Source organism: Lampetra fluviatilis, unplaced genomic scaffold, assembly GCF_964198595.1.
Source record: "Lampetra fluviatilis unplaced genomic scaffold, kcLamFluv1.1 SCAFFOLD_1040, whole genome shotgun sequence".
NCBI lineage: Eukaryota > Metazoa > Chordata > Hyperoartia > Petromyzontiformes > Petromyzontidae > Lampetra > Lampetra fluviatilis.
The window spans coordinates 1-25411 of record NW_027620506.1 but is presented as its reverse complement, the minus strand read 5'-3'; the positions used below and the strand labels follow the sequence as shown (position 1 = coordinate 25411).

The window sequence follows — 25411 nt, the reverse complement described above, 5'->3', positions numbered from 1 at the left end:
CACCCCGCCCCACCCAGCCCCACCCAGCCCCTCCCCACCCAGCCCCTCCCCACCCAGCCCCACCCCACCCAGCCCCTCCCCTCTCAGCCCCACCCCTCCCACCCCCCACCCAGCCCCTCCCCACCCCTCCCCACCCCTCCCCACCCAGCCCCTCCCCACCCAGCCCCACCCCACCCAGCCCCACCCCACCCAGCCCCACCCCACCCAGCCCCACCCCACCCAGCCCCACCCCACCCAGCCCCTCCCCACCCAGCCCCTCCCCACCCAGCCCCTCCCCACCCCACCCAGCCCCTCCCCACCCTCCCCACCCAGCCCTTCCCTACACAACGGACGGACGGACACAATAATCCCCTGTGGGCTGGTGAAACCAGGAGGTTCCTACCCCGTGTCTGTCTCAGTGACCCCCCCCCCCCCAGTGTCTCTGACCCCCCCAGTGTCTGAGTGACCCCCCCCAGTGTGTCACTGACCCCCCCAGTGTCTGTGTGACCCCCCCAGTGTGTCACTGACACCCCCAGTGTCTGTGTGACCCCCCCAGTGTGTCACTGATACCCCCTCTCAGTACCGCCCCCCCCTCATCATCGTCGTCGTCGTCATCGTCAGCGTGGTGTGTCTGTGTGGGGGGCTGCTGAGCCAGTGAGGTCCAGCGAGGTCGTGGCGGGCTCTTGGTGAGCGTCACCTCCACCTTGGACGGAGCCATCGCCACAGAGCTGCACGCAGGGTCGATCACCTGGTGACCCACCAACCCCCACGCACACACACACAGATTACACACACACACTACATACACACACATTACACACACACTACACACACACACTACACACACACAGATTACATACACACAGATTACACACACACACTACACACACACACACCACACACACACACACACACCACACACACACACCACACACACACACCACACACACACACCACACACACACACCACACACACACACCACACACACACACCACACACACACACCACACACACACACCACACACACACACCACACACACACACCACACACACACACCACACACACACACCACACACACACACCACACACACACACACCACACACACACACCACACACACACACCACACACACACACCACACACACACACCACACACACACACCACACACACACACCACACACACACTACACACACACACTACACACACACACTACACACACACATTACATACACACTACACACACACTACACACACACACTACATACACACATTACATACACACTACACACACACACTACGCACACACAGATTACATACACACTACACACACACACTACACAGACTACACACACACTACACACACACACTACACACACACAGATTACACACACACTACACACACACACTACACAGACTACACACACACTACACACACACACTACACACACACACTACACACACACACTACACACACACTACACACACACTACACACACACACTACACACACTACACAGACTACACACACTACACACACTACACACACTACACACACTACACACACACTACACACACACACTACACACACACATTACACACACACACTACACACACTACACACACACAGATTACACACACACTACACACACACACTACACACACACAGATTACACACACACTACACACACTACACACACACACTACACACACACAGATTACACACACACTACACACACTACACACACACAGATTACATACACACTACACACACTACACACACACACTACACACACACAGATTACACACACACTACACACACCACACACACACTACACACACACAGATTACACACACACTACACACACTACACACACACAGATTACATACACACTACACACACACACTACACACACACAGATTACACACACACTACACACACTACACACACACACTACACACACACAGATTACACACACACTACACACACACACTACACACACACAGATTACACACACTACACACACACAGATTACACACACACTACACACACACACACTACACACACACACTACACACACACACACTACACACACACATTACACACACACTACACACACACACACACTACACACACACACTACACACACACTACATACACACTACACACACACACACTACACAGACTACACACACACTACACACACTACACTACACACACTACACACACACTACACACACACACACTACACACACACCTAACACACACTACACACACACTACACACACACACACTACACAGACTACACACACACTACACACACTACACTACACACACTACACACACACTACACACACACTACACACACACACACTACACAGACTACACACACACTACACACACTACACTACACACACTACACACACACTACACACACACTACACACACACAGATTACACACACACTACACACACTACACTACACACACACACTACACACTACACACACTACACACACACACTACACACTACACACACTACACACACTACACACACACACTACACACACACACTACACACACTACACACACACTACACACACACACTACACACACTACACACACACACTACACACACACTACACACACACACACTACACACACACACTACACACACACTACACACACACTACACACACTACACACACTACACACACACTACACACACACAGATTACATACACACACTACACACACACTACACACACTACACACACACTACACACACACACTACACACACACTACACACACACACTACACACACACGAAGTGTGTACAGGGTTGTGGGTGCAACCTGCTACCTGTGACCTCTGTGACCTCTGTGAGCTGTGACCTCTGCGGCCTCTATGCGACCTCTGTGAGCTGTGACCTCTCTGTGACCTCTCACCCCAAAGAGTTCGACGTCCAGGTTGAACTCCTTGTCCCCCTCAAACTCCACTCCCACAATCAGCTGTGAGACAAACACACGCAGAGTGAGACACACACAGAGTACACACAGAGTACACACGCAGAGTACACACACAGAGTGAGACACACACAGAGTACACACACAGTACACACGCAGAGTGAGACACACACAGAGTACACACAGAGTACACACGCAGAGTGAGACACACGCAGAGTGAGACACACGCAGAGTACACACAGAGTACACACAGAGTACACACAGAGTACACACGCAGAGTGAGACACACGCAGAGTACACACAGAGTACACACACAGAGTGAGACACACACAGAGTACACACAGAGTACACACAGAGTACACACAGAGTACACACGCAGAGTGAGACACACACAGAGTACACACACAGAGTACACACACAGAGTACACACAGAGTACACACACAGAGTACACACACAGAGTACACACACAGAGTGAGACACACGCAGAGTACACACAGAGTACACACACAGAGTACACACAGAGTACACACACAGAGTACACACGCAGAGTACACACAGAGTACACACACAGAGTACACACACAGAGTACACACACAGAGTACACACACAGAGTACACACAGAGTACACACACAGAGTACACACACAGTGTACACACACAGAGTACACACACAGAGTACACACACAGAGTACACACGCAGAGTACACACACAGAGTACACACACAGAGTACACACACAGAGTACACACGCAGAGTACACACGCAGAGTACACACACAGAGTACACACAGAGTACACACACAGAGTACACACAGAGCACACACATAGTACACACACAGAGTACACACACAGAGTACACACACAGAGTACACACAGAGTACACACAGAGTACACACACAGAGTACACACAGAGCACACACATAGTACACACACAGAGTACACACACAGAGTACACACACAGAGTACACACACAGAGTACACACAGAGTACACACAGAGTACACACACAGAGTACACACAGAGTACACACATAGTACACACACAGAGTACACACACAGAGTACACACACAGAGTACACACACAGAGTACACACAGAGTACACACATAGTACACACACAGAGTACACACACAGAGTACACACACAGAGTACACACAGAGTACACACATAGTACACACACAGAGTACACACATAGTACACACACAGAGTACACACACAGAGTACACACAGAGCACACACACAGAGCACACACATAGTACACACACAGAGTACACACACAGAGTACACACAGAGTACACACAGAGTACACACACAGAGTACACACAGAGCACACACATAGTACACACACAGAGTACACACACAGAGTACACACACAGAGTACACACAGAGTACACACAGAGTACACACAGAGTACACACACAGAGTACACACAGAGTACACACGCAGAGTACACACACAGAGTGAGACACACACAGAGTACACACAGAGTACACACACAGAGTACACACACAGAGTACACACACAGAGTGAGACACACACAGAGTACACACGCAGAGTACACACGCAGAGTACACACAGAGAGTGAGACACACACAGAGTACACACACAGAGTACACACACAGAGTGCACACGCAGAGTGCACACGCAGAGTACACACACAGAGTACACACACAGAGTGCACACGCAGAGTACACACACAGAGTACACACACAGAGTGCACACGCAGAGTACACACACAGAGTACACACACAGAGTACACGCAGAGTACACACGCAGAGTGCACACACAGAGTACACACGCAGAGTACACACACAGAGTGCACACGCAGAGTGCACACGCAGAGTGCACACGCAGAGTACACACGCAGAGTACACACACAGAGTACACACACAGAGTGCACACGCAGAGTGCACACGCAGAGTGCACACACAGAGTACACACGCAGAGTACACACACAGAGTACACACGCAGAGTACACACGCAGAGTACACACGCAGAGTACACACGCAGAGTGCACACGCAGAGTGCACACGCAGAGTACACACACAGAGTGCACACGCAGAGTGCACACGCAGAGTGCACACGCAGAGTGCACACGCAGAGTGCACACGCAGAGTACACACGCAGAGTGCACACGCAGAGTGCACACGCAGAGTGCACACGCAGAGTGCACACGCAGAGTGCACACGCAGAGTGCACACGCAGAGTACACACGCAGAGTGCACACGCAGAGTGCACACGCAGAGTGCACACGCAGAGTGCACACACATAGTACACACACAGAGTACACACATAGTACACACACAGAGTACACACACAGAGTACACACAGAGCACACACACAGAGCACACACATAGTACACACACAGAGTACACACACAGAGTACACACAGAGTACACACAGAGTACACACACAGAGTACACACAGAGCACACACATAGTACACACACAGAGTACACACACAGAGTACACACACAGAGTACACACAGAGTACACACAGAGTACACACAGAGTACACACACAGAGTACACACAGAGTACACACGCAGAGTACACACACAGAGTGAGACACACACAGAGTACACACAGAGTACACACACAGAGTACACACACAGAGTACACACACAGAGTGAGACACACACAGAGTACACACGCAGAGTACACACGCAGAGTACACACAGAGAGTGAGACACACACAGAGTACACACACAGAGTACACACACAGAGTGCACACGCAGAGTGCACACGCAGAGTACACACACAGAGTACACACACAGAGTGCACACGCAGAGTACACACACAGAGTACACACACAGAGTGCACACGCAGAGTACACACACAGAGTACACACACAGAGTACACGCAGAGTACACACGCAGAGTGCACACACAGAGTACACACGCAGAGTACACACACAGAGTACACACACAGAGTGCACACGCAGAGTACACACACAGAGTGCACACGCAGAGTGCACACGCAGAGTGCACACACAGAGTACACACGCAGAGTACACACACAGAGTACACACGCAGAGTACACACGCAGAGTACACACGCAGAGTACACACGCAGAGTGCACACGCAGAGTGCACACGCAGAGTACACACACAGAGTGCACACGCAGAGTGCACACGCAGAGTACACACGCAGAGTACACACGCAGAGTACACACGCAGAGTGCACACGCAGAGTGCACACGCAGAGTGCACACGCAGAGTACACACGCAGAGTGCACACGCAGAGTGCACACGCAGAGTGCACACGCAGAGTACACACGCAGAGTGCACACGCAGAGTGCACACGCAGAGTGCACACGCAGAGTGCACACGCAGAGTGCACACGCAGAGTGCACACGCAGAGTGCACACGCAGAGTGCACACGCAGAGTGCACACGCAGAGTACACACGCAGAGTACACACACAGAGTGCACACGCAGAGTGCACACACAGAGTGCACACGCAGAGTGCACACGCAGAGTGCACACGCAGAGTGCACACACAGAGTGCACACGCAGAGTGCACACGCAGAGTGCACACACAGAGTGCACACGCAGAGTGCACACGCAGAGTGCACACGCAGAGTGCACACACAGAGTGCACACGCAGAGTGCACACGCAGAGTGCACACACAGAGTGCACACGCAGAGTGCACACGCAGAGTACACACGCAGAGTGCACACGCAGAGTACACACGCAGAGTGCACACGCAGAGTGCACACACAGAGTACACACGCAGAGTGCACACGCAGAGTACACACGCAGAGTACACACGCAGAGTACACACAGAGAGTACACACAGAGTGAGACACACGCAGAGTACACACGCAGAGTACACACGCAGAGTACACACGCAGAGTACACACGCAGAGTACACACAGAGAGTACACACAGAGTGAGACACACGCAGAGTACACACGCAGAGTACACACACAGAGTGAGACACACGCAGAGTACACACGCAGAGTACACACAGAGTACACACGCAGAGTACACACAGAGAGCACACACAGAGTGAGACACACGCAGAGTACACACGCAGAGTACACACACAGAGTGAGACACACGCAGAGTGAGACACACACAGAGTACACGCAGAGTACACACACAGAGTACACACACAGAGTACACACACAGAGTGCACACGCAGAGTACACACGCAGAGTGAGACACACGCAGAGTGAGACACACGCAGAGTACACGCAGAGTACACACACAGAGTACACACAGAGTACACACACAGTGAGTGAGTGGTGAGTGAGTGGTGAGTGAGTGGTGAGTGAGTGGTGAGTGGTGAGTGAGTGGTGAGTGAGTGGTGAGTGAGTGGTGAGTGGTGAGTGAGTGGTGAGTGAGTGGTGAGTGAGTGGTGAGTGGTGAGTGAGTGGTGAGTGGGTGGATGAGTGGTGAGTGAGTGGTGAGTGAGTGGTGAGTGAGTGGTGAGTGGGTGGATGAGTGGTGAGTGAGTGGTGAGTGAGTGGTGAGTGAGTGGTGAGTGAGTGAGTGAGTGGTGAGTGAGTGGGTGAGTGAGTGGGTGAGTGGGTGGATGAGTGGTGAGTGAGTGGTGAGTGAGTGGTGAGTGAGTGGTGAGTGAGTGGTGAGTGAGTGGGTGGATGAGTGGTGAGTGAGTGGTGAGTGAGTGGTGAGTGAGTGGTGAGTGAGTGAGTGGTGAGTGAGTGGGTGAGTGAGTGGGTGAGTGGGTGGATGAGTGGTGAGTGAGTGGTGAGTGAGTGGTGAGTGAGTGGTGAGTGAGTGGATGAGTGGTGAGTGAGTGGTGAGTGAGTGGTGAGTGAGTGGGTGAGTGAGTGGGTGAGTGGGTGAGTGAGTGGTGAGTGAGTGGTGAGTGAGTGGTGAGTGAGTGGTGAGTGAGTGGATGAGTGGTGAGTGAGTGGTGAGTGAGTGGTGAGTGAGTGGTGAGTGAGTGGTGAGCGAGTGGTGAGCGAGTGGTGAGTGAGTGGTGAGCGAGTGGTGAGCGAGTGGTGAGTGAGTGGTGAGTGAGTGGTGAGTGAGTGAGTGAGTGGTGAGCGAGTGGTGAGTGAGTGGTGAGTGAGTGAGTGAGTGGTGAGCGAGTGGTGAGTGAGTGGTGAGCGAGTGGTGAGTGAGTGGTGAGTGAGTGAGTGAGTGGTGAGCGAGTGGTGAGTGAGTGGTGAGCGAGTGGTGAGTGAGTGGTGAGTGAGTGAGTGGTGAGCGAGTGGTGAGCGAGTGGTGAGTGAGTGGTGAGTGAGTGAGCGTACGTACGTGTGTGTGGTTGGCGAGGGCGTGCGTGGCGAGGGGGTTGGCGTGTCGTGCGTAGACGGTCACCACCACGTGAGTCGCCGTCTGGTGCCAGTCGTAGCGGCACGGCACCGCCTTGCGGCACTGGGACACACACACACACACAGACACACACACAGACACACACAGACACACACACAGACACACACAGACACACACAGAGAGACACACACACATACACACACACAGACACACACACAGACACACACACACACACAGACACACACACAGACACACACACAGACACACAGACGCACACACAGACACACAGACACACACAGAGAGACACACACACACACACAGACACACACACAGACACACAGACACACACAGACAGACACACACACACACACACAGACACACACAGACACACACACACACACACAGACACACACACACACAGACACACACACACAGACACACAGACACACACAGAGAGACACACACACAGACACACACACAGACACACACAGACACACAGACACACACAGACAGACAGACACACACACACACAGACACACACACACAGACACACAGACACACACACACACAGACACACACACACACAGACACACACACACAGACACAGACAAAGAGAGTTAACCACAGAACCATCACGACTCTGAATGAAAAAAAGACGCTGTCTCCCCGACAGACCTGGTCTTCACCTGAGGACGGCTGCTTGCGTTGTGGCCGAAACGTCGTGAGAATTATTTTATTATGTTTTATTTTTATTATTTTATTATTTCCCTTCTACGTGACGACTTTACCGAAAGAACCAAGGAGATGTCTCATAGTGTAAATGCTTACCCCGAGCTCTCAATACTCTGATGGTGCGCTGTCTTTGAGTTGTGCGCCTTTTGGCGTCATCTGGTCCAACACCAATGGAGACTAGGCTCTAAGAAAAGCTGTCTCGGGTGTGGACCAATCAACTTCAAGGACAGTGCATATCATTATCAGAGTTGCTTCTTTTTGTTTGCATTTTGACTGCTTGTGGTGTGGTTATTGCAAACATGATGCCTTGTATAAAGGTGTCAGTGTTTGTACCAGTTGAAAGGGTAAAAACCAATAACTATATTTTGCCACTGGTAAAGGAGATGTCTCATAGTGTAAACACAACAACCACAACAACAACCACAACAACCACAAGAACAACAACCACCACCACAACCACAACAACCACAACAACCACAACAACCACAACAACAACCACCACAACAACAACCACAACAACAACAACCACAACAACAACCACCACAACAACAACCACCACAACAACAACCACAACAACCACAACAACAACCACAACAACCACAACAACCACAACAACAACCACAACAACCACAACAACAACCACAACAACAACAACCACCACAACAACAACAACAACCACAACAACCACAACAACCACCACAACCACAACACACAACAACAACCACAACAACCACAACAGCTGCTGCTGCTGCTGCACACCTCTGCCTTGACCCAGGCGTGCGTGGTGGAGCGCTGGCAGCCTGCCTGCGACAGGAAGCTGTTGAAGTCGCTCGTTTTGCGGCGGCAGCATGACCAGAACTTGACCCTGCCAAGGGCGCAAACGCGTCAGAAGCACCCACGACCCCCCGTCACCTCCTCCTGTCCTCCTCCTCTTCCTATTTGGTATGGCCAGGAGATGTTGACTATCTCGCCTGGTGCGCAGGAGGTCTGTGTCTCTCTCATCATCATCACGGTGGCTAGGAGATGTTGACTACCTCGCCTGGTGCGCAGGAGGTCTGTGTATTTCTCTCATCATCATCATGGTGGCTAGGAGATGTTGACTACCTCGCCTGGTGTGCAGGAGGTCTGTGTCTCTCTCTCATCATCATCAAGGTGGCTAGGAGATGTTGACTACCTCGCCTGGTACGCAGGAGGTCTGTGTCTCTCTCATCATCATCACGGTGGCTAGGAGATGTTGACTATCTCGCCTGGTGCGCAGGAGGTCTGTGTCTCTCTCTCTCATCATCATCACGGTGGCTAGGAGATGTTGACTACCTCGCCTGGTGCGCAGGAGGTCTGTGTCTCTCTCTCTCATCATCATCACGGTGGCCAGGAGATGTTGACTATCTCGCCTGGTGCGCAGGAGGTCTGTGTCTCTCTCTCTCATCATCATCACGGTGGCTAGGAGATGTTGACTACCTCGCCTGGTACGCAGGAGGTCTGTGTCTCTCTCTCATCATCATCATGGTGGCTAGGAGATGTTGACTACCTCGCCTGGTGTGCAGGAGGTCTGTGTCTCTCTCTCATCATCATCAAGGTGGCTAGGAGATGTTGACTACCTCGCCTGGTACGCAGGAGGTCTGTGTCTCTCTCTCATCATCATCAAGGTGGCTAGGAGATGTTGACTACCTCGCCTGGTGCGCAGGAGGTCTGTGTCTCTCTCTCATCATCATCAAGGTGGCTAGGAGATGTTGACTACCTCGCCTGGTACGCAGGAGGTCTGTGTCTCTCTCTCATCATCATCAAGGTGGCTAGGAGATGTTGACTACCTCGCCTGGTACGCAGGAGGTCTGTGTCTCTCTCTCATCATCATCACGGTGGCTAGGAGATGTTGACTACCTCGCCTGGTGCGCAGGAGGTCTGTGTCTCTCTCTCATCATCATCAAGGTGGCTAGGAGATGTTGACTACCTCGCCTGGAGGGCAGGAGGTCTGTGTCTCTCTCTCTCATCATCATCATCACGGTGGCTTGGAGATGTTGACTACCTCGCCTGGTGCGCAGGAGGTCTGTGTCTCTCTCTCATCATCATCATCAAGGTGGCTAGGAGATGTTGACTATCTCGCCTGGTGCGCAGGAGGTCTGTGTCTCTCTCTCTCATCATCATCAAGGTGGCTAGGAGATGTTGACTATCTCGCCTGGTGCGCAGGAGGTCTGTGTCTCTCTCTCTCATCATCATCATCACGGTGGCCAGGAGATGTTGACTACCTCGCCTGGTGCGCAGGAGGTCGTGGGTTCGATCCCAACCCTGACGACGCCTGCTGCTGTAGATTTGAAGTGTGTGTAGTGTGTATGTGTAGTGACAGAGAAAGGTCACTACTGTGTCGGCCCGTACGAAGGCTGGGGGCCCCAAGGGGGTGCCTGGGGGGTCGCGTGGTGGAGGGATCCGGACCCTCCCAGAGGTGGGGGAAGTGAGGCGTGTCCTGGGAAGGGAGGCGTGGCCTGAAGAGAGCCAGCCACGCCGGGGCGGAGCCAGCCACGCGAAACCAAATATAAGCGTGGTGTGAACGCAGAGCGAGGCGGCTGTTGTACTGTACTCCAAGGTGAAGACATCTTCGGTCGTCAAGTCCCGAGTCGTCGTCCTGGGCCAGGCAGGCCGATGCCTGCCTGGTCCAGTCTGTGTCGTGTTCCAGAGTGTTAGTGAGTTGAGGAAGGTGGTCACCACCTCATGTAGAGTGTTATATTATTTACCGTTTAATAAATAGTGTTGCCTCCAAGTTGGTGTGTGTGCACCTAATTTGAACCTACTACATTTGGCGTCAGAAGTTGTGGAAATATAAATATTGCTAGGTGTTATCCTAGGGAAGTAAAATGGGCACACGAAAAACAAAGACAAAACTCATCTGGACGCCTTCGTACGACGGGGATGGTGTGACGACCATCCTTCGGACAGCCCCGGGGATGGCAGCCCCGGTGACAGAGGGAGAGAGATGGCGCTGCACGCGGAGCGGCGGGACTGTCATCGCACCGCTGCTTCGCCGCCATCGGGAACGGAGCGATGGAGCCGCGGGGAGAGGACACCGTCGTCTCTGCGGGGGCTGGCGGGGGGAGGCCCAGGCATGCGGGCCACGCGGTGGGGCCGCCAACTCGGTGGCTGATCGTGGCGCGGTTCCCGCCAAAACGCCGCTCCCGCCAACTCGAGGGCTGGTCGGGGCGCGGTTCCCGCCAACTCGAGGGCTGGTCGGGGCGCGGTTCCCGCCAAAACGCCGCTCCCGCCAACTCGAGGGCTGGTCGGGGCGCGGTTCCCGCCAACTCGAGGGCTGGTCGGGGCGCGGTTCCCGCCAACTCGAGGGCTGGTCGGGGCGCGGTTCCCGCCAACTCGAGGGCTGGTCGGGGCGCGGTTCCCGCCAAAACGCCGCTCCTGCTGCCGAAATGCCGCTCCCGCCGACATCAACGCCTGCAGAGGGGGAATTCCAGCCTTCTGCTCGAGCGCGAGGTGGATGGGTTCGCAAGAGCAGGCCGTGTTCACCATGAAAGATTCTTCGGGCCGTTCCAGTGCTCCACCTTGCCGCCCTCCGCTATTCACAGTTTGCCAGGCGAGTCGTGACATGACAAGCACCCGGCCCCAAGAAAAATAATAATAATCTTCACCCATCTTACGTGCGCCGGGTTGCGATCGCGTGTGTTTTTTTTAACTCGCTGGTTTGCGGAGCGTGTTCGTCCGGTTGTGTGCGTGATAAAGTGACGCGGCGACCATGCGGGTTTCTGCTTGTAACAAGTGTTGTTGTTAAATACGGCGTCGAGATCGGTATCTTCTGGGTGTAGTTAATGATTAATTCGTGTTGGTGTCCCGAGCTCCGTTGATATCCTGTATGTTGCCGTGTTAATGACTCGTGTTGTTACATCGTTTTGTTGCGAAATCGCCGTTGTTATTGTGTATACTGTATGGAGTTTCGCTCGTGATTGCCACGTGTAAATGTAAGAAACTTTGATCGTCATTGTTGCCAAGGTACAGACCGTATGGAGCTTTGCTTGGAATTGTTAACAGTGTATGGAATGTTGGGTACTTGCTTGTGATTATTTACTATGTACGGATTGTCTGGAGTAGTGATTGTGTGTGTTGCCATGTGGGGACTGGATGGAGCATTGCGCCAAACGATTTACTGTACGAATTTCGTATACTGCATATACTGTATTAATCAATTCGGCGATTCTTGGGGTTTGTGTATAGTTTTTTTGCTCTCAAAATTCGAATGCCCTGAGTCCCATGGTTAATGTTGAAGGAGATTTTGAAATGACAGGTTCGATTCGTTTCAAACTCACTGGTTGGTTCCTGTCCGTTGTTGCACAGATGATGTCTTTTGTGCGAGAATGCTCCTTGTGTTCTACATGGATCGGGGGTCCGTTTCCGTTAATTGCCGTCAAATTGCGTTGCTCTCTCCACTCGGTTGGTACAGCTGCACGCTGCAATGCGAGTCTCGGAGATGATGTGTACGGATACGGGATGTGAGGTGTATTGTTGTGACCATTGAATATTCGGGATCGTCACAAATTGTGCGTACCTGTTCGGCATTGGATCAGTTCTGTGGGGGATCATAATTCAAATTGTATGTGTTGTGATGGTGTTAAATTGTGATGGTGACATGCGGCCAGGGATTTGGAATTGTGCTGCTGGCTATCACCTATCTTGGGGCGCAGGTCCTGACCAGGATGGCCCAGTGAGTGTTGCGTGTCTAACATGAACGTTGTGGTCCCGTCATGCAATGGCTGACGGCTTGACCTGACAGCCCGGAGATTGAAACACTCCGTGGCATGTCTAGCCTAGTGGGCTGTGCGCTCACATGGCTCGGAGAGTGTGGTCCCGTCATGCAATGGCTGACGGCTTCACCTGACAGCCCGGAGATTGAAACACTCCGTGGCATGTCTAGCCTAGTGGGCTGTGCGCTCACAGGGCTCGGAGAGTGTGGTCCCGTCATGCAATGGCTGACGGCTTGACCTGACAGCCCGGAGATTGAAACACTCCGTGGTATGTCTAGCCTAGTGGGCTGTGCGCTCACATGGCTCTGAGAGTGTGGTCCCGTCATGCTGTCTGACAGCTTGACCTGACAGCCCGGAGATCGAGACACTCCGTGGCTTGTCTAGCCAAGTGGGCTGTGCGCTCACATGGCTCAGAGAGTGTGGTCCCATCATGCTGTGTCTGATGGCTTGACCTGACGGCCCGGAGAGTGAGACACTCCGAGGTGCGTTGAAACAGTGGGCTGGAGATTCGTAAGGTTCAGGTGGAGTTGTCCTGTTACGTTGAGACTGTATCCCTCAGTTGTTAGGGTGCATGTTGTGCAGTGAGTGAACGATGGGTCGTCTCGGCTTGGTCGGTACAGCTATATGCTGCGATGCGAGTCTTGGAGAGAGACTGGGTTAAAATACCACCGATATGGCCGACGCGTGCTGCTGGTTGTGACGCCGCGTCGGAAAGGCGGTGGGGTGGTAACATGGAAATTCCCCCCCCGATATGGCCGACGCGTGCTACTGGTTGTGACGCCACGTCGGAAAGGCGGGGGGTGCTAATGGGTGACTGTCATTGCATGCGTGATTCTAACGGGTGGGGGGGGCTGTGCTGGAGCGTAAGTGGGTTAGCCAGTTTTCATGTATAATTGTTGTTAATTCCCCGTTTTCTATGCGGTTCCCTTTTACCCTCGTCGATTCTGTATATATTACGTGATTGTATTTCTTATCGGTCGCCGGTCATTTATTGATGTTGTTGGTTCGGAGGCACACCTTTTCGATGTTTCACAGTTGTGTTACAGCCGGGGACGGCTGTGTGTTTATACAGGAGGGGGTGATGTAGTGACAGAGAAAGGTCACTACTGTGTCGGCCCGTACGAAGGCTGGGGGCCCCAAGGGGGTGCCTGGGGGGTCGCGTGGTGGAGGGATCCGGACCCTCCCAGAGGTGGGGGAAGTGAGGCGTGTCCTGGGAAGGGAGGCGTGGCCTGAAGAGAGCCAGCCACGCCGGGGCGGAGCCAGCCACGCGAAACCAAATATAAGCGTGGTGTGAACGCAGAGCGAGGCGGCTGTTGTACTGTACTCCAAGGTGAAGACATCTTCGGTCGTCAAGTCCCGAGTCGTCGTCCTGGGCCAGGCAGGCCGATGCCTGCCTGGTCCAGTCTGTGTCGTGTTCCAGAGTGTTAGTGAGTTGAGGAAGGTGGTCACCACCTCATGTAGAGTGTTATATTATTTACCGTTTAATAAATAGTGTTGCCTCCAAGTTGCGTGTGTGTGCACCTAATTTGAACCTACTACATATGTATGTATGTGTGTAGTGTGTGTGTTACTGTGTGTGTGTGTGTAGTGTATGTATGTGTGTGTGTATATGTGTACGTGTGTGTGTGTGTATGTATGTGTATACATGTGTGTGTGTTACTGTGTATATACGTGTGTACGTGTGTACGTGTGTGTATGTGTGTGTGTGTGTGTACGTGTGTATACGTGTACGTGTGTGTGTATGTATATGTGTGTGTGTTACTGTGTGTACGTGTGTAGTGTGTGTACGTGTGTGTGTGTCTGTGTGTGTGATGGGAAGTGGTAGTGTAGCGGTTAGCGCTGCGCTATGAACCTGGCGACCCGGGTTCGATTCCCGCTCGATAATCGTCACTAGTGTTAGCATGGCTAACACTAGTGACGATTATCTGAACCGGTCCTGGGCCTCCCCTAGGTCGACTCAGCCTTAAATGAGTAGCTGGTGCGGTGTGTAAACATCGCCACTGGGGAGACAAAGGCGGTCGGGCGTGGTGCTGGCCACCCACCCCCTCGTGTGCCGTTCCGGCCTTCATAGGTGCTCGCTAACAGCACTTGCCCCTACAGTCTGTTAAGGCTATACGGGGGATCTTTGTCTTTGGATCTTTGTGTGTATGTGTGTGTGTTACTGTGTACGGGTGTGTGTATATGTACGTGTATATGTACGTGTGTGTGTGTGTACGTGTGTACGTGTGTGTGTGTGTACGTGTGTGTGTGTGTACGTGTGTGTGTGTACGTGTGTGTGTGTGTACGTGTGTACGTGTGTGTGTGTGTACGTGTGTGTGTGTGTACGTGTGTGTGTGTGTGTACGTGTGTACGTGTGTGTGTGTACGTGTGTGTGCACGTGTGTGTGTGTGTGTGTACGTGTATACGTGTGTGTGTACGTGTGTGTGTACGTGTGTGTGTGTACGTGTGTGTGTGTGTGTGTACGTGTGTGTGTACGTGTGTGTGTGTGTGTGCACGTGTGTGTGTACGTGTGTGTGTACGTGTGTGTCCGGCAAAACAACCTCCTACCTTCTCGCGGTGCCGGACGGGCAACACTGTCGTGGGCAGTGCTGTGGGGGGAGGGCCAATGCCCATTGGCCTCTCCCCTCATGGCGTCTGTGACCACCACAGTGGCTAAACGGGGGCTCTGGACGGGTGCGAGGGGCTGGTAACCCCTCCACCTTCAATTAACCACCACTAAACTACGAAGTAAACACAAACCTGTAATTAATAAGCTTGTGCCGGAGGCCCCGGGGGGTCAGGCTTTTATGACGTCTCCTGGCCAAACCCCATTTGGCGGAGCCAGGAGATTGAATTTTAACCCTCGGGGCTCCTCCAGAAACAACGAAAAACCATTGCGGATGGCCACGTGGAATGTTCGAACGCTCACTGCGGAGGAGAGGCTGCCACTCCTCTGTCGGGAGCTGGACCGGTACCGCCTGGATCTCTGTGGCATTCAGGAGGTCCGGTGGACCGGTTCTGGCTCCTGCCACCATGAGGGGTGGACAGTCCTCTACTCGGGGCAGGAGACTGCCAAACAACAGGGTGTGGCTCTTCTTCTGAACAAAAGAATGAAGGGGGCGTGGGAGCGTGGCGGTGAGGTGTGGGAAGCTGTAAGCCCCAGGATACTTTGGGCTCGCCTTCCCATCAACCAGAGGCGAGGAGTGGTGGTCGTGGTTACTTATGCCCCCACCGAAGACGAACATCTGTGGAGGGATGCAGGCAAAGCCGATGAGTCGGACGCTTTCTATGACCTCCTGTCACAGGTGCTGGCTAAAGTGGCCACTCGGGACAGAGTCATCTTGTTGGGTGACTTCAATGCCCGAGTTGGTCATGATACTGGCACCTGGTCTGGAGTGATTGGAAGGCATGGGCCAGATCAGCTCAATAATAACGGTAGGAGGCTGCTAGATTTTTGTGCAGCCCATGGGCTTGTAATTACTAACACGCTCTTCCGGCATCGGCGCATCCACACAACATCATGGATGCATGCCGGGTCCAAGCAAGAACATCTGCTGGACTACGTAGTGACGGACCAGCGGATGCGAGCCCATGTCCTTGACACCAGGACCTACCGTGGAGCTGATCTGCCCTCTGACCATCGACTAGTCATCTGTAAGATGCGCCTGCCATTCTTCCACTCCGGTGGTGGGTGTACACCCAGGATCCCATTCCAACCAAAAGTGGCCTGGTCTAAGTTAACTGATGAAAGTTGCAAGCGAGAATTTCATCATCGCTTGCAGCTGGGGTTGGCATCGTCCCCCACTCCACCTGATGTCGAGGGTAAATGGGCGAGGTTTAAGACTGTGACTCATGCAGCTGCAATGGCTGCTTTGGGTACGCGGTCCAGACCTCCCCGGGAACCCTGGCTGACGGAGGAGGTGTTCAGGTTAATTGAGAAAAAGCGACAGGCCCACTCTCATCGCCTACAGCATCCCACGTCAGAGAATGAGGAGGTTTACCGCAGTCTTCGCTCGGAGGTTCGGAGAGCCGTGAGGCGCTGTAAGGATGGGTGGTGGTCGCGGGTTGCTGAGGAGATGGAGTCTGCCTCAGTGGCCCGCGATCACAAATCACTATTTAACTCCATCAAAAAAGTAACCTGCAGCGCCACACCTATTACCATCATTAGAGGAAAAAACGGTGATCCAATCTCCGACCCCCAGGAACAGGTTTGCAGATTTGCTGAGCATTTCTGTGAGGTCCTGGGGGAGGGAAAGTCTTTCAGCCAGGAAAACATCATGGCACAAAGTGGGGATAACCCTGCTGAGGCTGCGGTGCCTCAAATATTGGAAGAGGTCACCCCCTGTGAGTGGCTGGCTGAGGTACCGGCTGTTGAGGAAGTACTGAGGGCGATCCGGAGTCTGAGACCAGGGAAGGCACCGGGCAGAGATGATCTCCCAGGCGAAATGCTGAGGGAGGGTGGCGTTTGTGCACAGACTGCCCTATATGACATCATAACAACAGTCTGGACCACTGGACGGGTTCCGCAGGACTGGAAGGATGCCCTGGTGGTCCCCCTCTTTAAGAAGGGGGACCGTACCGACTGTAACAACTACAGGGGCATCTCACTCCTCAGTGTGCCGGGTAAGGTCCTGGCAAGGATTATTCAACATCGCCTTGCTAGGCATGCTGAGGAGAGGCTTGCGGAGCCCCAATGTGGTTTCAGGAAAGGGCGGTCCTGCACAGATGCCATATTTTCTGTCCGTCTGCTACAGCAGAGGTGTAGGGAATTTCAAAAAGACCTACATCTCTGCTTTATTGACCTGGTCAAGGCCTATGATACCATCAGTAGGACTGGGCTCTGGGTTGTTCTTCGTGCTTTCGGAGTCCCTGACCCTCTGCTCACGATCATTAAGGACCTTCATGATGGTGAGCGGGCCCGGGTAAAACTACGTGGCCGGGAGTCGGAGCCTTTCCCTGTACACCTTGGGGTGCGACAGGGATGTCCTCTGGCTCCCACATTATTTAACATCTATTTCGACTGCGTAGTTCGTGAAGCCTTCAATAGCTGTACCGGGGGAATTACCATTTGGTACAGATACAATGGGAGGCTGATCGACGCCCGGGTGCGATCAAGGGATGGCTCCCTATTGGTCAACCACGTTATGTATGCCGATGATTTGGTAATAGCTGCTCATTCAGAAGAGGAGTTGGAGACGCTGCTGCTGAGACTGGAGCGTGCCACTAAGAGGTGGGGCCTTACCATCAGCCCCACCAAAACTAAGCACCTGCCTGGGTATTTTGTACCATCGGGCACTCCGCCCCCACAACTCCCAATCGGTGATGGGGCAGTTGTGGAGAGAGTAGAGAGTTTCCCATACCTGGGCAGTGTGCTCATGACCGGCTCCAGTTTATCAGCAGAGGTCTCACTCCGAATCAGTCGAGCGGCAATATCTTTTCATCGGTTGCGTAACGCTGTGTGGAAGCTACCTGGTCTGTCGCTCCGCACGAAGCTTCAGGTCTTCTCGGCCACGGTCATTCCCTCCCTTCTCTATGCTTGCGAAACGTGGACCCCCCTAGTGGAGCATCTTCGCCGGTTGGAAACATTTAGGCTGGCCTGCCTACGATCCATCCTGGGTTTAACCAGGCTGGATTGTGTGAGGAGCTCACAAGTCCTTGAAAGATCTGGGCAAAGTCCCATCAGTGAGCTCCTCCGACAGGCAAGGCTGCGTTGGCTGGGTCATGTAGCCCGCATGCCCAGCCACCGCATGCCTAAACAGCTTTTGTTCGGCCGGATCGAGGGGGCTAAACGGGCGCGGCACGGGCTAGAGAAGAGATGGAGTGATGTGGTACAGGAGGACGTGGAGCTGAGTGGACTTGCCGATGACTGGTACCAGCGGTGTCAAGATCGGCCTCAGTGGAGGAGGCTCGTGAAGGACGCTACTGGGCAGTTGGAGGCAGTCGCCCTCCAACAACAACGGAGGGCGGAGGAGCGACGCTCACAACAACGAGCGGAGCGCCGGGTGGCTAAAGCACAGCAAGTTGGCACAGTAGGGGGCACAGGTGGTGCATCAGCCAGTCATCTCGGTCATCTCGGTCAGTCGACCCGTGGCACCTGGGTCTGCCCCGTGACCTCCTGCCAGCGGGCGTTCGACACTTCACGTGGCCTCAAGGTGCACATGGCCTGGCACAAGCGTCGTGGTGACGTCACCGCCACTTAGTGGCGAATGGCGGTTGTTGTGTACGTGTGTGTGTGTACGTGTATACGTGTATACGTGTGTGTGTACGTGTGTGTGTGTACGTGTGTGTGTACGTGTGTGTACGTGTGTGTACGTGTGTACGTGTGTGTACGTGTGTACGTGTGTGTGTACATGTGTGTGTACGTGTGTGTACGTGTGTGTACGTGTGTGTACGTGTGTGTGTACGTGTGTGTGTACGTGTGTGTACGTGTGTGTGTACATGTGTGTGTACGTGTGTGTGTACGTGTGTGTACGTGTGTGTACGTGTGTGTACGTGTGTGTGTACGTGTGTGTACGTGTGTGTACGTGTGTGTGTACATGTGTGTGTACGTGTGTGTGTACGTGTGTGTACGTGTGTGTACGTGTGTAGTGTGTGTGTGTACGTGTGTGTGTACGTGTGTGTGTGTAGTGTGTGTGTGTGTGTAGTGTGTGTGTGTACGTGTGTGTGTACGTGTGTGTGTGTGTACGTGTGTGTGTGTACGTGTGTGTGTGTACGTGTGTGTGTGTGTGTATGTATATGTGTGTGTGTACGTGTGTACGTGTGTGTGTATGTGTGTGTAGTGTGTGTGTACGTGTGTGTGTACGTGTGTGTGTGTGTACGTGTGTGTGTGTACGTGTGTGTGTGTGTGTACGTGTGTGTACGTGTGTGTGTGTACGTGTGTGTGTGTGTGTACGTGTGTGTGTGTACGTGTGTGTGTGTGTGTACGTGTGTGTGTGTACGTGTGTGTGTACGTGTGTACGTGTGTACGTGTGTGTGTGTACGTGTGTGTGTGTGTGTACGTGTGTGTGTGTAGTGTGTGTGTAGTGTGTGTGTAGTGTGTGTGTAGTGTGTGTGTGTGTGACTGTGTGTGTCTCTCACCCCTCGTGGAAGACGGGGCCGCCCGGGTGGTGGACGCACTCCTCCCGGTCGCTCTGCGGGCCCTGGTATGACTACACAAAGACAAAGGTCCCCCGTATAGCCTGATGAGAATGTTGGGGCAAGTGCTGTTCGATACACAGACAAAGATCCCCCATGTAGCCTCAACAGACTGTTGGGGCAAGTGCTGTTCGATACACAGACAAAGATCCCCCATGTAGCCTCAACAGACTGTTGGGGCAAGTGCTGTTCGATACACAGACAAAGATCCCCCATGTAGCCTCAACAGACTGTTGGGGCAAGTGCTGTTCGATACACAGACAAAGATCCCCCATGTAGCCTCAACAGACTGTTGGGGCAAGTGCTGTTCGATACACAGACAAAGATCCCCCATGTAGCCTCAACAGACTGTTGGGGCAAGTGCTGTTCGATACACAGACAAAGATCCCCCATGTAGCCTCAACAGACTGTTGGGGCAAGTGCTGTTCGATACACAGACAAAGATCCCCCATGTAGCCTCAACAGACTGTTGGGGCAAGTGCTGTTCGATACACAAAGATCCCCCATGTAGCCTCAACAGACTGTTGGGGCAAGTGCTGTTCGATACACAGACAAAGATCCCCCATGTAGCCTCAACAGACTGTTGGGGCAAGTGCTGTTCGATACACAGACAAAGATCCCCCATGTAGCCTCAACAGACTGTTGGGGCAAGTGCTGTTCGATACACAGACAAAGATCCCCCATGTAGCCTCAACAGACTGTTGGGGCAAGTGCTGTTCGATACACAGACAAAGATCCCCCATGTAGCCTCAACAGACTGTTGGGGCAAGTGCTGTTCGATACACAGACAAAGATCCCCCATGTAGCCTCAACAGACTGTTGGGGCAAGTGCTGTTCGATACACAGACAAAGATCCCCCATGTAGCCTCAACAGACTGTTGGGGCAAGTGCTGTTCGATACACAGACAAAGATCCCCCATGTAGCCTCAACAGACTGTTGGGGCAAGTGCTGTTAGCGAGAAGCACCTACAAAGACAAAAATCCCCCGTGTAGCCTCAACAGACTGTTGGGGCAAGTGCTGTTAGCGAGAAGCACCTACAAAGACAAAGATCCCCCGTGTAGCCTCAACAGACTGTTGGGGCAAGTGCTGTTAGCGAGAAGCACCTACAAAGACAAAGATTCCCCGTGTAGCCTCAACAGACTGTTGGGGCAAGTGCTGTTAGCGAGAAGCACCTACAAAGACAAAGATTCCCCGTGTAGCCTCAACAGACTGTTGGGGCAAGTGCTGTTAGTAGCGAGTAAAGGTGCATTGAAAAATTATAATACTCCGATCGATGTTCCTGCTGTTGTGGAGTGACTCATGCAGCGAGCTGTGGCTGCAGGGTTTTGGTGGTACATGTCGTTTACGTTGTTTATTGTGAAAATTCCGTCACAGTTCCTATGAGCTGCACTGTTTCATCGCTTTCATAGCTTTATTTTGGTGATTTCGAAAAGTGTATTGGTTTGGCCATGTTTGTGTTGTTGTAGTACAGAGTTAGACTGATGGCCTTAATCTAAGTTGTCTTGTGGTTGTTGTTGGTTGTTTGACTTTTATGGCTTTGTTTTGGTGATTTTGAAAAGTGTATTGGTTTGGCCATGTTTGTATTGTTGTAGTACAGAGTTAGACTGATGGCCTTAATCTAAGTTGTCTTGTGGTTGTTGTTGGTTGTTTGACTTGCATCCCACTGGGATGTTTGCACACAGCGTTGGTGTGTAACGGTGCTTTTTTTCTGCAACGTTTTGCTGTCTTTTCTCGGATTTCTGTTTGCACTCAGTCACATGGTCACTTTAAGATGTTTTTTGTTTTTTGTTTGTTGCGGTTGCACCCGATTCAAGAGCAGAATGGCTCACAGGGCTACACCTAATACATGAACTTGAACTTGAGTAGCAGCGCCTATGAAGGCTGCCGGCACTGTGGCACACGAGGGGGGGTGGGTGGCCAGCACCACGCTCGGATACCTTCATACTCCCAATGCAGATGGTGAACATCTAGGCCCTAGATTTGAAGCCTTCGTGACTGCAAGGATTCATATTGTTAGGTTTTTTCGGTAAAGTCACCATGTAGGTAAAAAATTGAAATTAATAAAAGTAAAATAAAAAATTAAATAAAAAATCACGACGTTTCGGAGGCAAACTGAAACAGCGTTCTTTCAGCCGCACCGAACCTCACAAAAATAATATTCAGGGCCTACCTTGGCTCCTCCCACCCTCAACCAGTATATATACCGGTTGAGGGTGGGAGGAGCCAATATCCAGGGCCTATATATACAAGGACTGTGTTCTTGGAATTTCTCTCACTTGATGCAGCCATCGTGCTGTGACTGTCCCACCTGAAGACGGAAGCTTGTGTTGCCTCCGAAACGTCGTGATTTTTATTTTATTTTTCATTTTACTTTTATTAATTTACATTTTAATTTTTTACCTACACGGTGACTTTACCGAAAAAACCTAAGAACATCTAGACCCTCCCCGTTATGACGTTCCAAAGTTAGACACGGGCTAGCAGTTCAACTCAGGATGCCGGGTTCAAAGCAGACGTCTGTGTGTGTTTGTACGTGTCTTTGTCTACGTGTGTATCTGTGTGTCTGTGTGTGTGTCTGTGTGTATGTATCTGTGTGTATGTGTCTGTGTGTCTATCTGTGTGTGTGTCTGTGTCTGTATGTATGTATCTGTGTGTGTGTATTTGTGTGTGTGTATCTGTGTGTCTGTGCGTCTATCTGTGTGTCTGTGTGTCTGTGTGTATGTATCTGTGTGTCTATATCTGTGTGTCTGTGTGTCTATCTGTGTGTCTGTGTCTGTGTGTCTATATCTGTGTGTCTGTGTCTGTGTGTCTGTATCTGTGTGTCTTTGTGTCTATCTGTGTGTCTGTGTGTCTGTGTGTATGTATCTGTGTGTCTATATCTGTGTGTCTGTGTGTGTGTATCTGTGTGTCTGTGCGTCTATCTGTGTGTCTGTGTGTCTGTGTGTATGTATCTGTGTGTCTATATCTGTGTGTCTGTGTGTCTATCTGTGTGTCTGTGTCTGTGTGTCTGTGTCTGTGTGTCTATATCTGTGTGTCTGTGTCTGTGTGTCTGTATCTGTGTGTCTTTGTGTCTATCTGTGTGTCTGTGTGTCTGTGTGTATGTATCTGTGTGTCTATATCTGTGTGTCTGTATGTCTGTATTTCTATGTATCTGTGTGTGGGGAGCGGTGGTGCAGTGGTTAGCGCGCTGCACTACGAACCTGGCCACCCGAGTTCGATTCCCGCTCACGGCAAACACCGGTGACGATTATCTGAACCGGTCCTGGGCCTCCCCTAGGTCGACTCAGCCTCAAATGAGTACCTGGTGCGGTGTGTAAACATCGCCATTGGGGAGACAAAGGCGGTCGGGCGTGGTGCTGGCCACCCACCCCCTTGAGTGCAGTGCCGGCCTTCATAGGTGCTCGCTAACAGCACTTGCCCCTACAGTCTGTTAAGGCTATACGGGGGAACTTTGTATGTGTGTGTGTGTCCGTGTGTGTGTCTGTGTGTGTGTCCATGTTACCTTTGAGCAGCCGCTGTTTTTGCACAGCGTGCCAAGCTGCACCATGCCATCCTGCACCTCTGCAGGAGCAAAAACACAAACACCACAACCGTTCGCCACCACCACAACCACTCACCACAACCACTCACCACAACCGCTCACCACAACCACTCACCACCACCACTCACCACCACCACTCACCACAACCACTCACCACAACCACTCACCACAACCGCTCACCACCACCACAACCGCTCACCACACCACACTCACCACCACCACAACCACTCACCACCACCACTCACCACAACCACTCACCACAACCGCTCACCACCACCACTCACCACCACCACTCACCACCACCATCAACCACTCACCACCTGGTTGATGGTGAGCAGTTGGCTGGGTCATGTAGCCCGCATGTCCAGCCACCGCATGCCCAGCCACCGCATGCCCAGCCACCGCATGCCCCAGCCACCGCATGCTTAAACAGCTTTTGTTTGGCCGCATCGAGGGGGCTAAACGGGCGCGGCACGGGCTAGAGAAGAGATGGAGTGATGTGGTACAGGAGGACGTGGAGCTGAGTGGACTTGCCGATGACCGGTACCAGCGGTGTCAAGATCGGCCTCAGTGGAGGAGGCTCGTGAAGGACGCTACTGGGCAGTTGGAGGCAGTCGCCCTCCAACAACAACGGAGGGCGGAGGAGCGACGCTCACAACAACGAGCGGAGCGCCGGGTGGCTAAAGCACAGCAAGTTGGCACAGTAGGGGGCACAGGTGGTGCATCAGCCAGTCATCTCGGTCATCTCAGTCAGTCGACCCGTGGCACCTGCTGGGTCTGCCCCGTGACCTCCTGCCAGCGGGCGTTCGACACTTCACGTGGCCTCAAGGTGCACATGGCCTGGCACAAGCGTCGTGGTGACGTCACCGCCACTTAGTGGCGAATTGCGGTTGTTGTTGTTGTTGTGGTGTGTGTGTACATGTGTATGTGTGTGTACGTGTGTATGTGTGTACATGTGTATGTGCATGTGTGTGTGTACATGTGTACGTGTGTGTGTACGTGTGTGTGCGCATCATACCCTCCACCTTCTGCGTCTCCTTGGCTCCGATCGTCACCTCCTCCAGCGCCCGTCCTCAGCGACGTCGCCACGCTCATCGGCAGCTC

General features: G+C 52.6%; 1 pseudogene across 1 annotated transcript; it reads right to left on the bottom strand.

Annotated features, from left to right (window-relative positions):
* Positions 1 to 499: 499 nt before the first annotated feature.
* On the bottom strand, positions 500 to 25408 carry LOC144953993 (cysteine and histidine-rich domain-containing protein 1-like; annotated as a pseudogene). The gene is made up of 7 exons (XR_013640995.1): positions 25326 to 25408; positions 24269 to 24327; positions 20709 to 20779; positions 9679 to 9784; positions 8170 to 8289; positions 2926 to 2988; positions 500 to 727 (listed from the first exon to the last, which is right to left on the bottom strand). The product of XR_013640995.1 is annotated as a cysteine and histidine-rich domain-containing protein 1-like (transcript).
* Between the last annotated feature and the right edge of the window lie 3 nt (positions 25409 to 25411).